The sequence below is a fragment of the Thermobia domestica genome, chromosome 4 (assembly GCF_964235325.1).
Source record: "Thermobia domestica chromosome 4, izTheDome1.hap1.1, whole genome shotgun sequence".
Lineage (NCBI taxonomy): Eukaryota > Metazoa > Arthropoda > Insecta > Zygentoma > Lepismatidae > Thermobia > Thermobia domestica.
The window spans coordinates 68,732,808-68,748,157 of record NC_137457.1 but is presented as its reverse complement, the minus strand read 5'-3'; positions in this window follow the sequence as shown (position 1 = coordinate 68,748,157).

Genomic DNA, 15,350 nt, shown 5'->3' with positions numbered 1-15,350 from the left:
CGGTTACTGTTCTTGGCCCCATCAAACTCGCATCTGCCCAAACATGACACAATCTCCGAAATGCCTGATGAAAACCCCGCATATAGTTATAAATCTAAGGGCAAACTACAGCTCAACAATCTCATCCAGAGTTGGTTGTACCCTAAGGGGCTGCAGAACAGACAGCTTCTAAAAATCGCACTGTTGAAGATCCTGTCACCTTTAGCAAACTACTTGAATTCATAGCTCTGACATTTCTAACGTGAACATGTTCTTCAACATATATTTTTTTTTTCGCCAAATCTACTTTTCATGTGTCATTATACGCTACATACTCCTACAACTATGTCCACTTCCACACCACCAAACTCGAAGCAGCAGTGTAATTTATATCAACTATGGATATTATTTTCTTATTGTTCAATATTCGTCCTCTTCTTAAAAACAAAACACTCTTAAGACTCTTTTACTAGAAGAAAACGTCTCAGCTAACTAACTAACTAACTCTATTGTCTATAGAACCCGGAGGTTCAGTGCCGCGTTCACAAAAGCTCTCCACTGACTTCTATCCTTAGCTAATAGCGTCCAGTTTCTTCTTTGTATTCCTATCTTTTCGAGATCTATCTTAATATTATCCTCCCATCTGCGCCTAGGTCTTCCCAATGGTCGTTTACCTATGGGTCTTCCAGTCAAGACTTTGAAAGCGCTTCTACTTTCTTCCATTTTGGCTACATGACCCGCCCACCTAAGCCTCCTAGACTTGACGACCCTAACAATGTTGGATAAACCGTATAAACTATGTAGTTCCTCGTTATGAAGTTTCCGACATTCCCCATTCTCGATCCTCTTGGGTCCGAATATTCTCTCAGGATCCTGTTCTCAAATACTTTCAGTCTATGTTCTTCCCTCAGAGTAAGCGACCATGTTTCGCAACCATACAGAACAACAGGCATGATTATCGTTTTATATATTTTAAGCTTCAAATTCTTCGACAGAATTCGCGACGACAAGAGACTTTGAACCGAATAGTAACACGAATTACCTGCTTTTAGTCGACATTTAATTTCTTCGTGAATATGATTTTCGTTTGTTAATATTGATCCTAAAAATTTGAAAGTATCCACTTTATCAAAAATATTATTTAATGTTTTAACGCCTCCACAATTTGCCATATTACGGTCCCGACGCACTTCCATGTATTTAGTTTTCTTTGCATTTACTTCTAAACCCAAGTCCCTGCAAGCGTTTAGTAAGATATCTGCATTTATTTCTACTCTTCTCCTGTCATTCCCTATTAAATTTACATCATCAGCATGTGCCATAACCTGGTCAATACCGTTCAACTCTAGGCCCTGGTTGCTATCTTTGATTTTTCTTATGGCGTATTCCAACACAAAGTTAAATAATAATGGCAACAACGCATCTCCTTGTTTCAGGCCATTTTCGACGTGAAAGCTCGTGGACAAAAATTATCCTATCCTGACTTTACTTTGGGATTCACTTAAACATATCTCAATTAATCTTATTAGCTTTCTCGGTATTCTGTAAGAACGTTGTATAATGTTTCTCTCCTAACCGAGTCGTAAGCTCTTCTAAAATCAATAAATAGTTGATGTACCGGGGTATTGTATTCCCACTTCTTTTCGAGTATTTGGCAAATGGTAAATATTTGGTCGATAGTTGATCGATTTCGTCTAAATCCGCACTGATAATCTCCGATAATTTCATCTGCGTATGGGGTCAATCTTGCTAATAGAATATTTGAAACGATTTTATAGGATGTTGACAGAAGATAAATGTCTCGATAATTATTACAGTCAGTTTTGTCGCCTTTCTTGTAAATTGGAACAATGATTGATCCTTTCCACTCTTGTGGCAATTCTTAATTGTTCCAGATAAGGAGAATGAGTTTGTGTATCTTGTTCCACAATTTTTCGCCTCCAGCTAAAATTAACTCAGCCGGTATTTTATCTACACCCGGAGATTTGTGTTTCTTTAATTTCTTTATAGCGGTTTCTACTTCTTTTCGGTTGCGTTCTGGAATATACGGTTCTGCGGTGTGTATCTCCTTTTGTCCACGCACATTAGTTTTTGGTTGCGTGTTCAGCAAATCGTCAAAGAAATCTTTCCATCTATTTAAGAGGATATCCGTATCAGTGGGAACTGTTCCGTCAGCTTTATTTGAAACGATTTTGTAGGATGTTGACAGAAGATAAATGCCTCGATAATTATTACAGTCAGTTTTGTCGTCTTTCTTGTGAATTGGAACAATGATTGATCTTTTCCACTCTTGTGGCAATTCTTAATTGTTCCAGATAAGGAGAATGAGTTTGTGTATCTTGTTCCACAATTTTTCGCCTCCAGCTAAAATTAACTCAGCCGGTATTTTATCTACACCCGGAGATTTGTGTTTCTTTAAATTCTTTATAGCGGTTTCTACTTCTTTTCGGTTGCGTTCTGGAATATACGGTTCTGCGGTGTATATCTCCTTTTGTCCACGCACATTAGTTTTTGGCTGCGTGTTCAGCAAATCGTCAAAGAAATCTTTCCATCTATTTAAGAGGCTATCCGTATCAGTGGGAACTGTTCCGTCAGCTTTCTTTAATATATAAGCACGAGGTTCATGGCCTTTCTTACATTCGCTGATCCCCTTATACATGTCTCGAATATTTTTACTATTATCTTCAAGTTCCTTAATTTTATCTTTCAAAAAATCGCGTTTCTTTGTTCTAAAAGTTTTGGAAGTTTCCCGCCTGATATCCGCAAAATTTTGTGTAGTTATTACATTCGGATTTTGTAGCCAGCGTAATTTTGCCTGTTTTCTCTTCTCTGCTAGTTTAATGCATTCTTGGTCGAACGATGGTTTGTTCCTACGTATTTCCGCGTGTCCCAATTTTTCTATTGCTGAACTTTTAATGCTGTCTCTAATTTCAATCCAAGTATCCTCGACACTAGTGCACTCCGAGTCTTCTAAAACCGAGAATCTATTCGAAACTTCGATCTGGTATTCCTCTCTTCTAATTTCTTTAAATTAAATCTCTTCGTTTTCGGACATTGAATATTACATTTATTGAACGATAATCTCTCACGTATTATAGCTACTACCAGGTAGTGATCAGTGTCACAATCAGCCCCTCTAAACGACCGAACGTCAATTATGCTAGATTGCCTTCTTCTATCTACTAAAACGTGATTAATTTGATTATGTGTTTTTTCCGTCTGGTGATGTCCAAGTGCATTTATGGACGTCGCGATGTGGGAATTTTGTACTCTTCACGATTAGGTTTTTGGATGTTGCAAAGTTCACGAGTCTAACACCGTTGTCATTACTTTCCTTATGCAAACTTTCGTTCCCTATAATCCGTTTGAAAATATCCTCTCGTCCTACCTTCGCATTGAAATCGACTAATAGAATCTTCATATGGTATCGCGGGAATTGGTCAAATATACGTTCCACTTCTTCGTAAAAACTATCTTTTATATCGTCACCCTTATCTGCAGTTGGAGCATGTACATTTAAAACAATAATATCGCACCACCGTCCCTTGAGAGTAATAAAAGAAAGTCTGTCAGAAACAAATTCAACCCGTTTTATTGCTGGTAATATTCGTTTGTGAACGAAAAACCCTGTTGCTAATTGGTGATTTTTATTTCCTTCCCCGTAAAAGAACGTAAAATTTCCGGAATTATCAGATCCATTTCCTTCCCACCTAACTTCCTGAACTCCTACTAGATCCATCCTGTATTTCTCTAACTCACTCGTTACAGATTTTAACGCGCCTGCCCTATAAAGACTTCTAATATTCCATGTTCCAAATCTCATGTCCATTTTCTTTTGCTGAGGTCGTGCCAAATTATCAGTCCTTGTCCGAGGCTTTTGTGAATGTTTCTGAACAAGTGCCTTCTTTTACAGGATGAGGGTGTTAGCCTTACCCAAACCCCCAAGCTGGAGGACCACTCCTAGTCGTCTGTCCGCGACTTCTTATTCAGTATATTCGCAGCTAACCTCTATATCTAGAGGCCTTCTCCTCGATCGGCAACCTGAGGACGCGCCATGTCGTGGTGACAGGAACCCACGTTACACGGAAACTTCACAGCATTTCTGTTAAACGAAGCCTTTCTCAAGCACACTATCTTCTGCACTATCCCTCGATACACCTTAATACGTCATTATAGTCACATCGCAGCACACATAGCCAATGGAGGTGCTGCGATAGGTTTTCGTCATTCAATTCCATTTCGATCAGACCAGTGTCCTCTGTTACATATCCCAGAACACGTAATCACTACCTTATATTTCAAAAATATCGCTCTTACTATCACAACAATCTACATCCTCCCCGGCTTTCCCATTCCTCATGACTTTTCTTCACATACCTCTAAATCATAAATACTTTACTACACTCACCGTCATCAACCTTCATAGTCGTTCTCAAGCAGAGTTCGATGACTTTACGCACTTCATTACGGTCCATACTACCAGTACTCTGCCTGCACTACCGTCCCCAACTCGTCCCATAGGTATTACTTCACTCGATAGAGCACTGGTATCCAACACTATCATCAGCCGTTTACAGTAATTGTTCTGGACTTAATGGGGAGCAATCATGCGCCTATCAAGCTCACTTATCACTCCGGTCTTACCTCTCCTACATCGTTACCTTTACCACGTCTATCACTACGTTATGAAAAAGCTGATTGGTATCGTATCACTCCTATATATCAAACACACTGGCACATTACGAATCTCCAATTAAACAAGACGATCTAACGCACCAGGTCGATACTATCACAACTGCAATTCAACAGTCTTCTTCTCTATATATTCCACAGTCTGAATCCATCCCGTACCGGCCGAGACTCCCACCACAATATCTAGCTCTTGTCCGTCGCTCACGCATGCCATATCGGGAATTCCTGCGCACCCGGGATCCTGAAGCACTCCGCCTTCATCATCCCCTCGAAAGAACAGTTCATAACTACATTCATAACTACATTCATAACTATAAATTACGCCAGTGGGTGAAAACCTGCAATCATCGTTCTGACACAGCTCATCCTACCCTGTACTGGAAGTGCTTGAATGCACTCTGTGACAAACACGCCAGGGTTCCATACTCTCTCCTACTAGACGATGCCCCACTTCATTCTGACACAGATAAAGCAAACGCCTTTCTTGACTATCTGCAGGAAATATTCACCCCATCCGAGTCGGACAACACAGGCATACCTCATCCAGTCGATCAAGTGAATCTTAACTCTATATCTTAGCAACCGAACACCACTCATGTCCATCCCGACTATTTTCTTACTAGTCCTATCACAGTTTCCGAAATCTCATCTGGCATCCAGCGAAAACGAAACACTGCACCTGGCTTAGTTCTATCACTTACTGACACATTAAAGAAAGTCCTATAGCACTACTTACACTTTTGTCATTTATTTATACGTTTATCCTCCGAACGGTATTTTTTCCATCCGACTGGAAAGTGTTTAAAATGTAATAAGTCTCCATCAAATGTCTCGTCCTATCGTTCCATACAGTTTACGTTTACATTCAGGAAAATATTCGAACGATTACTAGTTAAACGCCCCCATCCTTATTTACTCGACCGCCAACTACTCCCAACACACCAAGCCAGTTTTCGACCATCATTTTCTATCAACGATCAACTACTCCGCCTCATAACTCTCATCACCAATCATTACAATTCCATTCAACCTTCCGTTCTTCTTCTCTTTGATCATGGAAAAGCATTTGACAAGTTTTGGCATGAAGCACACATATACAAGCTCATCAAGTTTAAGTTACCGATAACCTATTTTGCCATTACTTATCACTTCCTTGTATGTCACATCTGATACATTGCCATTAATGAGCAGCTTTCACATCCTATTTTTCTAATGTGTGGGGTACCTGAAGGCTCTGCTCTTTCCCCTCCCTTGTACATCCTGTTTGTTGCAGATCTTCCGCAGCTGCCTCCCAACGTTCACCTCTTCCAGTATGCTGATGACACTGCTTTCCTTGCTCTAGGCAAAATCATCCAAGTCATAAATATTTCATTACAAGAAGCTATAAACAATTTCACCCATTGGAGATCTAAATGGCAGCTCAAAATAAATGTCTCCAAAACTCAAGCAATTGCTTTTGTTCCACCTCGGAAAAGTACTAAAGTTCATCGCAACCCATCCCTCCTATGGCTCACTGTCCATGATACACTCCTCACTCCAACACGCACTGTCACATACTTAGGACGCACTGTCACAATCGACTGAACTTGCTGAAACGCTTAACTGGTACTACCTGGTATCTTAAAGCCAACGTTGTATTAAACACCTACAAAGTCTTCCACAGACCAGTTCTTACATATGGCTTTCCGGCTTGGATTTCCGCTTCATCCTACCATAATGGCCAGCTAGCCATTTTTGAAAGAAATGCTTTTCGCATTGCCTTTCGAATCTCTCTGCCAAGTCCGTGATATCTCGTGATATCGATTCGTGATATCTATTTGTTGATCTCATTTCCTACGATCCGCTATCACTTTCAAGCACAGCGTTTGAAGTTTATCACTCACCGTTACAAACACTATCAACCTATTCTCTTTGAAACAATGCATCATCCGGCACTTCACTCCGCTCCCGCACGATACATTATACCCCACTTCACCTTCTGTTTACATTATACTGCTACACTGAACCACCTGACCACCTCGGTCGACATCTTTTTGACGACTATCACCTGCATGTTCGTCTCCCTCATATTTTTCCATCATTTTGTGCACAGTGACAAGGCTCACCGCGTCATCAGCCTAGAGCAGCCTCTAGGAAGAAGATAACAGCATTTGTCCTTCTAACATTCCTCATGATGTATTGTGGCTTCAAGTGCACCTCACATCATCTCTCACATCTATCAGTGCTTTTGATTTCTAATTTCTACATTAGTCATTGTCTAATCTCGTCAGTTATTGACATTTTCGTTTTTTTCTTATTTAAAGTTCATTCTTTTTTTTCTATTCGTCATTATATATTCTTAATTTGGATAGTTTTGTAACCTCTCGTTCCTTTTTCGTTATTGCTTCGTTTACTGTAATATTTTTGTTATGTCGATAGTTGTGTACAATACGTAGTTCCTTCTACCTTTCTGTATGTTTATGATCGCAAAGATCATAAAGATCCCAAAATAAAAAAATGACTAAATAAAATTACCAATCAAAAAGCCCATAGCCCATCCTTCCTTTTCCCACTCCTCTTAGACCTACAACTCCTCTTCCCTAAAAGAGTATGTAGCCTTCTGACAGGTTGCTAGCCGATGGCTAGCCTTAAAAATAAGCGCGTTTCTAATCATAAGAAACAGTCAGGATTATTTTGACGGTTTGTAGCAGCAGATCGGAGTCGTGTATGATTTTATGGTTGTGCATATTCCACCTGAAGCTCTAGCCAGGTTACAAAATAAGGTATCCGTAGCTGGTGGAGAAAAATAAGCGATTGACTTAGTATTTCCATTCCTATTGGTTGAATCGCGAATTTCATAAATACAATTAGATTACTTACCTCTCTGAGGATTAAGGAAACAACCGTCGAGTTTATTTTAAGCTTCTACGAAGTTAACACACCAAATTTATCTTTACTGCTGACGAACTTGCTATTCTCTTGGATTAACGATTTGATTTTGGTATTCTTCTCTTCGAAGGCGATGTCACCGTAACTACTTGACGACTTTGGCTTCTCCACCGGTTAACGATTCATATTCGTGCTTCCTCTTCGGAGGAGTAGGCACCTTAATAAACTCCACCTTTATTGCCTTGCTCTAAGCATATACAGGGACTGTCAGTACCCTCTTTTGTGGTAATCTGGCGCCATCTTCCAGTTTAGTTATAAAGACGGCTTCTCAGAAGACACCATCAAAATCAGTTAAAAAAGTAATCACCCCGGATTCCAGGTCTTAGGGATCCACGTGCAAACCAGAAGATTTTCTAGTGGCTTTAGGTAACAAGAAGCAAACAGCTGCCCCTGCAAAATCGAAAACCACTACATTTAAGCAGTAAAGTGCTTCGCAACCATCCACCTCGGGTAAGCCAGAAGATATGGATTTCACGGTAGTAGGAACGCTAAAGTGACGTAGGTCTTCTTTAGCCGCAGTCAATCACATAACGCTAGTACTAACATTAAAACTGCAACGACAAATCACTCAGTTTGAAGCCTCCACCGATTTTCATCTACGGAATTACCAACACTTATACATTTATTAAGACCTTGTCACGAGCATTGAAGGAGCCCCCTCTAGCCCAGCTCAATAAGGAGCGAATTCGAATTCAAGCGGAAAACAAAGAAGATTATAATTTTATCAAGACTTATTGGGAACAAATGGAAACTGAGTATGCCACAGGAGTACCAAAAAATGAAAGTCCTATTCAGGTGGTTGTCCAAAAACTACCTATTGTCACTGACTTAGACGATCTCATGGATGAATGTATCTGACTGAGCTATAAATCAACAGGCGTTCATCAAATGTCTCGCAAAAGCAAGACGGATAAGAAGAAAATTATAATTTCACTGTTTTAGATTGCTTTGGACCAAACTGCAGCTGTTAAAGAGATACATGCTATCAAGAACCTACTTAATTACAAGGTCCAAATCGAACCACACAAGCATTCCTCGGTGCTACAGTGTTTCAGATGCCAACGCTTGGGGCATTTACAGGAAACCTGTGAAGCGCATGCGCGCTGTCTCAAATATGGGCAATTTCATTTTACCTAGTCCTGCAGTAAATCAGACACGTCCACACCCGCCACTTGCGCAAACTGTCAGGGAGATCACCCGAAAACAAACCATCACCATAGATAGTTCCCAGTCCCACTATTGTTAATATCCAAATTATGGCTACTTACTATGAAGACGCTGAAGCTCCCACTGCTCCTCATACCCATTCAGCTTCTGCCAAAAAACAGGAGAGCCCTAAAGAAGACCTGGACCTATAGTCCATTCTTTCATTCCTCAGAGTGTTACATTTCCACAAAATAATAACGCATATTAAACTTGGTATTACCCGTTTCCGCCAAGCAGCAAATTCAGCTTCCATGCTGCATCAGTAATAGAAACAACAAGGGAAATGGTTGACGATGGCTGTTTCTATCTCCAGCGTCCTACATCATACACTTAACCTTGCTACATGGAATGCAGATTTTCTCGAGGTGCAGAAACAAATGCTAGTTAGATTTCTCACACACCATAGAGCTGATGACATGCTTCTACAAGAAACACAGTTTAATGCTTGGATCACTACTTGGCGACTACCCAATTACATTGTCTATCGACAGGATAGAGTGGGCAGACAGAAAGGAGGATTACTACTTACAATCAAAAAGGCATTCCCAGTCAGATGGATTACAATACCACCCCTATTTACTTTGGTGACACTTGCTGTTGAGCTAATCACTCCAGGCGTTCCATTAATATTGCTCCCCTTGTACAGATCCTCGGCAACACAACTAGAGCCCATTGACTTCGATGTTATTTGTAACGTAGCACCAATAGTCATCTTAGCTCGAGATCTATTCTAAACAAGGAGAATGGAACTCTATTACTTCAAACACTGCAGGAGATGCTTTACACCAATATCTGCTCATGTCCAACATCATCATCATTGCTCCGCCAGACCAAACTCATCATACGCCAGACCAAAGTTCGGCGGACAACACGATGTGCTTGACGTGGCTCTTTGTAAAGATGTATTGTTTACCGTCCATCCTTATGTAATCTCAGATTTTTTCACGTCTCACACACAGCATCGCCCATTCTGCCCCTATCGTTAAGCAAAAAGAAACCGATTGGGATATATTTCAACAAAAAATTAACACTATGATCGATCTACGAGATAGGCCAGCCACTATTGAGGACACCGACCACGCAGTTTCTCCCATCACATTAGCACTTCGAACAGCAGAGGCAGCGAACTTCACTCTAAATATCTCTCCAACGCACATAGGACAAAGCGACAGATCTATCTGCAGATCTTTCTTCATTTAAACCATTGACGCCGATGGCAGCACACACTACATCCATCATACAAAACATTATGGAATAAACTATGTGCGAACCTCAAGATACTCACGCAGCGACAAAATCAACAGTATTGGGATCATACTTTTCGAAATATCACAGCAAATGATCGTAAAATTCGGACATGCTCTAAATCCTTTCAGCGTGCTACAAATGCCTCCAGAGCTAGAGTCCTTCAAGGACAACAAGGACTGACTCAAGACACTCAGTCGCAAGCGAATACTTTCGCTGACTCTCTGGAAGAACATTTCCAATCTAACAGAGCACGTCTCGATCCCTATCTCAAACAGCACATCCGAACCACACTATATAGCATAAATACACAAAATCCTGCCATCTTAGTTACACCTCGAGAAATAGAAGGTCGTATCAAATGTCAGCTGGCCAAAACAGCATCTGTGAGATACTAATACACCCAACCCGAAAATTACTTGTCTTCCTAACCTATTTATTTAATGGTATCTTTCAATTATGTTATTACCGGAAGACCTGGAAGGAAACTCGTATTATCACCATCCATAAGCCCGAGAAGAATCCACTTCTCCCGGAAAACTATAGGCCGATAAGGCTTCTGCCTCACCTGAGAAAACTCTTTGAACGTGTTTTTCTCTGGAGGCTAAAACAGCATGTAGTTACTAGAGAACTACCATTCCATCAGTTCGGGTTTCTTGCCCAACATAGCTCTGCTATATAGCATAATTGAAAGACACCATTAAATCTGCCCACGTACGAGTAGCGCATCAACAAAAAAAACACCCTTGGAGTATGTCTCAAAATCCTTTGATAAAGTCTGGTTAGCTTTACCTTTATATAAACTATGCACGCAAAGAATTTCAGATTGTATTCTGCATTTACTGCGTTCCTACCGTATTGGTAGAAAATTTCATGTGTCTGTTGACAGTGTTAAATCCACGTCCACACATATTAAAGCATGTGTTCCACGAGTTGCACCTTCACTGCTTTTATATAATTTGTACACAGCCGATATCCCGACATTGCCTCATTGCTTTGTTGCAACCTATGTCGACGACACTCCCTTTTTCACGACCAGAAGCTCACTTGCGCAGTGTTACATCTACATGCAACGTCAACTCATAGGTTTTATGGAATAGGCAAGACGTTGGAGAATTAAATCAATGGAGACAAAACCTGTGCTGTCATCCTCATACTACGCATGCCAAATACCTGGGTGTAACTTTAGATCGTTCGCCGCACACACAACAGAGAGCCTTACGAAAAATCTCAGCGTTGTACCCCATCTTGCGCTGTAGCTCCCTTTCTCACGAGATTCGAGTTCACATCTTTAAAATCATAGTCCTGGCTAAAATCTCTTATGCATGCCCTGGCTGGCAACATGCTTCACATAGTCACATACAAACTCTCGAAAGTGTACAAACTCAGGCTGGTCGTATAATCACTAGTCACGACAGATATACACGAAACAGCCAGATTCTGGAAGACTTAGAGCTACCCACTGTCAGAGACTTTTTACAACATCTCCACAATAAGTTCTGGCGTACTTAGCACATATATTTAAATCCAGCTATAGCTAACGTAGGCACAAATGCGCTCTGCGGAACGTCCATCGAACACCAAGCATTTAATATCTCTGCAGATGTGGTAAAGAAGTCATAATCAGCTATTCAGGGACAGTTGCAGATGTAGTCTCCCATATAAAACAAAACAATATTAACACTCAACAAACCACCAGCACAACTTGAAATATTCTTTATAACACATTACTCATGTAGTCAAGGGCTCCGGCCCGATACTCTGTAAAAAAAACAAAATTACCGTGACCCTGAGCGTGTTGCTAATCATAAGAAGCCGTTATGATTATTTTGATGTATTGTAGGAGCAGATCGCAGTCCTATATGCTCTTATGGCTATGCATTTGCTTCAACCATTGGGAAGGTCAACATATATATCTTTCATAGATGTTTTTGATGTGCTCAGCATTTCTATATAATTCAGTCAGACGATCTACAGTATATATACGGATTTCTTACCGATTTATTTTTTTAATCAAAATTCGCTTCCATCAAGCTTGCATATGGCCTGTTTGGGGTGTACTTTACTTGCAATAAGCTTAATAAGGCCTGCCATTGATGAATAAACCTGCGTTAATAAGCATTTTATACTTGACTTGCGTTTGAGATAACTTGACTTGCGTATTACTTGTGTAGACAAGCTTGCCGTAAGCCTTCCCCTGATCTAACTAACTAGCTTGCACAAGCTTACAGCAAGGAAATTGGATTGTGTAATAAAGTTTGCGGCAAGCAAATTGATCTGTAAAGGTAAATTTGCTACAAGCTTGCAACAAATTTAAATTGTTGCCTGGGTAATGATCTCTCAACCATAAGCCAATAATCAATAAGAATATCTTAATATGAGCCAAGAATAGAAAACCTTTCTCTACTACAAACGAAATCCTCCTGAGCATGATATATGTACCTCGGCCAATAATATTGGAGAATTATAGTTATTGATAGCGCACACAAGCTATAGAATGCAACATGATCGACGAAGAAGAATAATCGATACTCTAATAATGGTTCCAGTTGTTTCAAACACCAAAAAATCGGACCGGCAGCCAACATCATCCGAACAATGATGAAGAAAAAATAGAAAGTAGAAATCATAATTACATAAATTATGAAAATCCTATAATGGAAAACACAATAAGATATTTGAAAGAAAGAAGCGAAATCATCACTCTAGAAGAGGGGAATAACAGATCAAATTTAACAGTTAAAACAAAATCAGGAATCCAATACGCAATAATACATACAAGAAGTACAACTACAATAGGGCCGTCAAAATCACTGCCGCCTGGGACAGATTAGTTCCATTTCAAACAGTACTAAATGGAAATTCAGGACGGAATACTTGTTTAAACCAAATAGCACTAATAACATTTAACTTAGGACAAGCAACATTAGGTCATTAATATCTAATAATTAGGAAGACGATGCCAATAACTTTTGGAATCGACTTCCCCCAACGTTCTCATGCCACAATAGAACAAGAATATAATTTATTTCTTTAAACATACACTGAAGCCTCAATTACCAGTTGGAAACACAGAGAAAGTAGTGACATATCGCCTAGGAGACTGACGAAAAGTGAACAGAAGTCCAATATTTGGCAGAAAGAATTATAAGCTCTTATATGTACCTTTCGGAAATTTAACTACTTTTTTCTAAATACAGTACAAAATCCACTCCCTGTGTGGATGCCAAATGTATAACTATATTAGATACAGAAGTCGTTAAGGTTTGGGAAACATACGAGATACAAATTATTCCTAACCGACTATGATTTTAACATATAGTATTTGCCAGAATCTAATAATCCCCCTTACGTAATTAGTAGATTAAAACAAACAGAAGACATCATAAAGGAAGAACAAAGTAAAGACACTAGTGAAAAAAAAAGTTAAGTTTATCATGCCCTACGATCAAACAGTCTTCAAGTCATAACTTTACAAGTTAAAAACAACCTTCTAGCAAATGCTACAAAAGAGCAAGGCAATCACGACAATCCAATGAAACTTCTGAGAATCCGTTTTGTAGTTGGTCTTTTGAAATTTCTTATTTTCCTAGCTATTTTTGGTGATATTATAATGGATTTTAAACTGCCGAGTAAATCTAACATATGAAGTTCCTTTTACCATAAATGTGTTTCCTGAGGTTATGCACGAAAGTCGTGTTTTCTAAGATTCTTGAATATTAATCATAAGTCCTGTAACTGTTGCTGAAAGTTGTAACCGCTGCAAATGATATCATCCGCATTAGTAATCTTATTAGTTCGGTCATCCAAAATCATCTTCGTTGCGATACTGAATACTTGACCTAAGGGTCGATGGCCCATCGTGCAGCTCAAAATCTTTTACGACTTTCCGAAAAGATTTTACATCGAATGTCATTTATTTTCGAGTTTTGGGATGCAGCAAAATTTGTTGGTAACTTCCCGAAAGCTCCATGCTGGTTATATAGTTTTTTTTTTTTTGCCTTTAGAGAGCTTAAATTGTCTTCTATAGATGTTATGTTTACCGAAAGCTATTTAGTAGAAGTGTTACATTTCTGAAAGTTGAGTACCATCTGAAATCCTTGGGTGTCTAGTTTCTGCAGTACCAAAATTTGGAGAACTAAATTCATTGTTATCCTTCGGTTTAATTATTTTTGCATTAATGAGTTTTTGGATCTGTCTGGTTGATGCCGTGCACACTGAGAAAAAAAAATGTAGGTGACATACTTAAAAACGTAGGTTACATTCGTAATTCCTGTAGTTTCCGGACTTAACGTACAACCGTATATAACATCCTGCAGCAAACGTATAGCTGAAAAAGTATGTATTATACGTACTGTCTGCATAAGTGCAATGACGTCATTCGTGTGACGTCATCTGCAGTAACAAGTATATACGGAGGTAATATCTAGCTTTGTGACGTCAGGATTGTATGTAGCATGTGGGTTAATAATGACGACACTCACTGACTATCAGAACGGAGCATAATTTCAAGAAGTATGCAATATACGTTCTGTACGTGTGTTTCTTGCGTTCAACCCCGAGACAGCATCTATATTGTACTTGTGCCCCGTACGTACGACTAGATACAGTATGCGTCATGTACGTATGTATTATACAGATTTTCCTTATGTCGCACACAGCTTGTCCCGATACAGCATACAGAATATCCGTATGCACCATACAGAGTGCACATATGCAGCTTACAGACTGTCTGCATGCAGCATATAGATTATACGTATGTCGCGTACAGGCTGGCCATATGTAATGTATGGATTGGATGTATGTAGCTTATAGATTGTCCATATGAAATATACGTTTTTTATCTGTATCGCATACGTATTGCCTTGTTGTAATATATGGATTGGACATATTCAGGATCTACATTGTACGTATAGTGCACCATTATTGAAGTGCTGCAACATACTGAGAAATGCATGATACATTCTTACTGTAATGTTGCCACATATTGTTTTTCTCTGTATGGAAACAAAAATAGCTTAAAATATGGTTGATCTCCTTTGTGCCAATAATAATAAAACTAAAAATACTACACTTTTCAAATCTTAGTTTGGAGCAGTGAAACAGTCCAGAGAAATGTATTTATCTGCAGGGTGTAAGTTTGGACTTCCTGCTAATTCTTTGGAAAGCTACTGCAAAGCCAAGTGTTGAAAAGTGGCACAAGAGTTAATTTTAAAATTATTGGCACAAAGGAGGGTAACCATACGTTAAACTATTTTAGTTTTCATACAGAGTAAATCAATATGTGACAATATTACTGT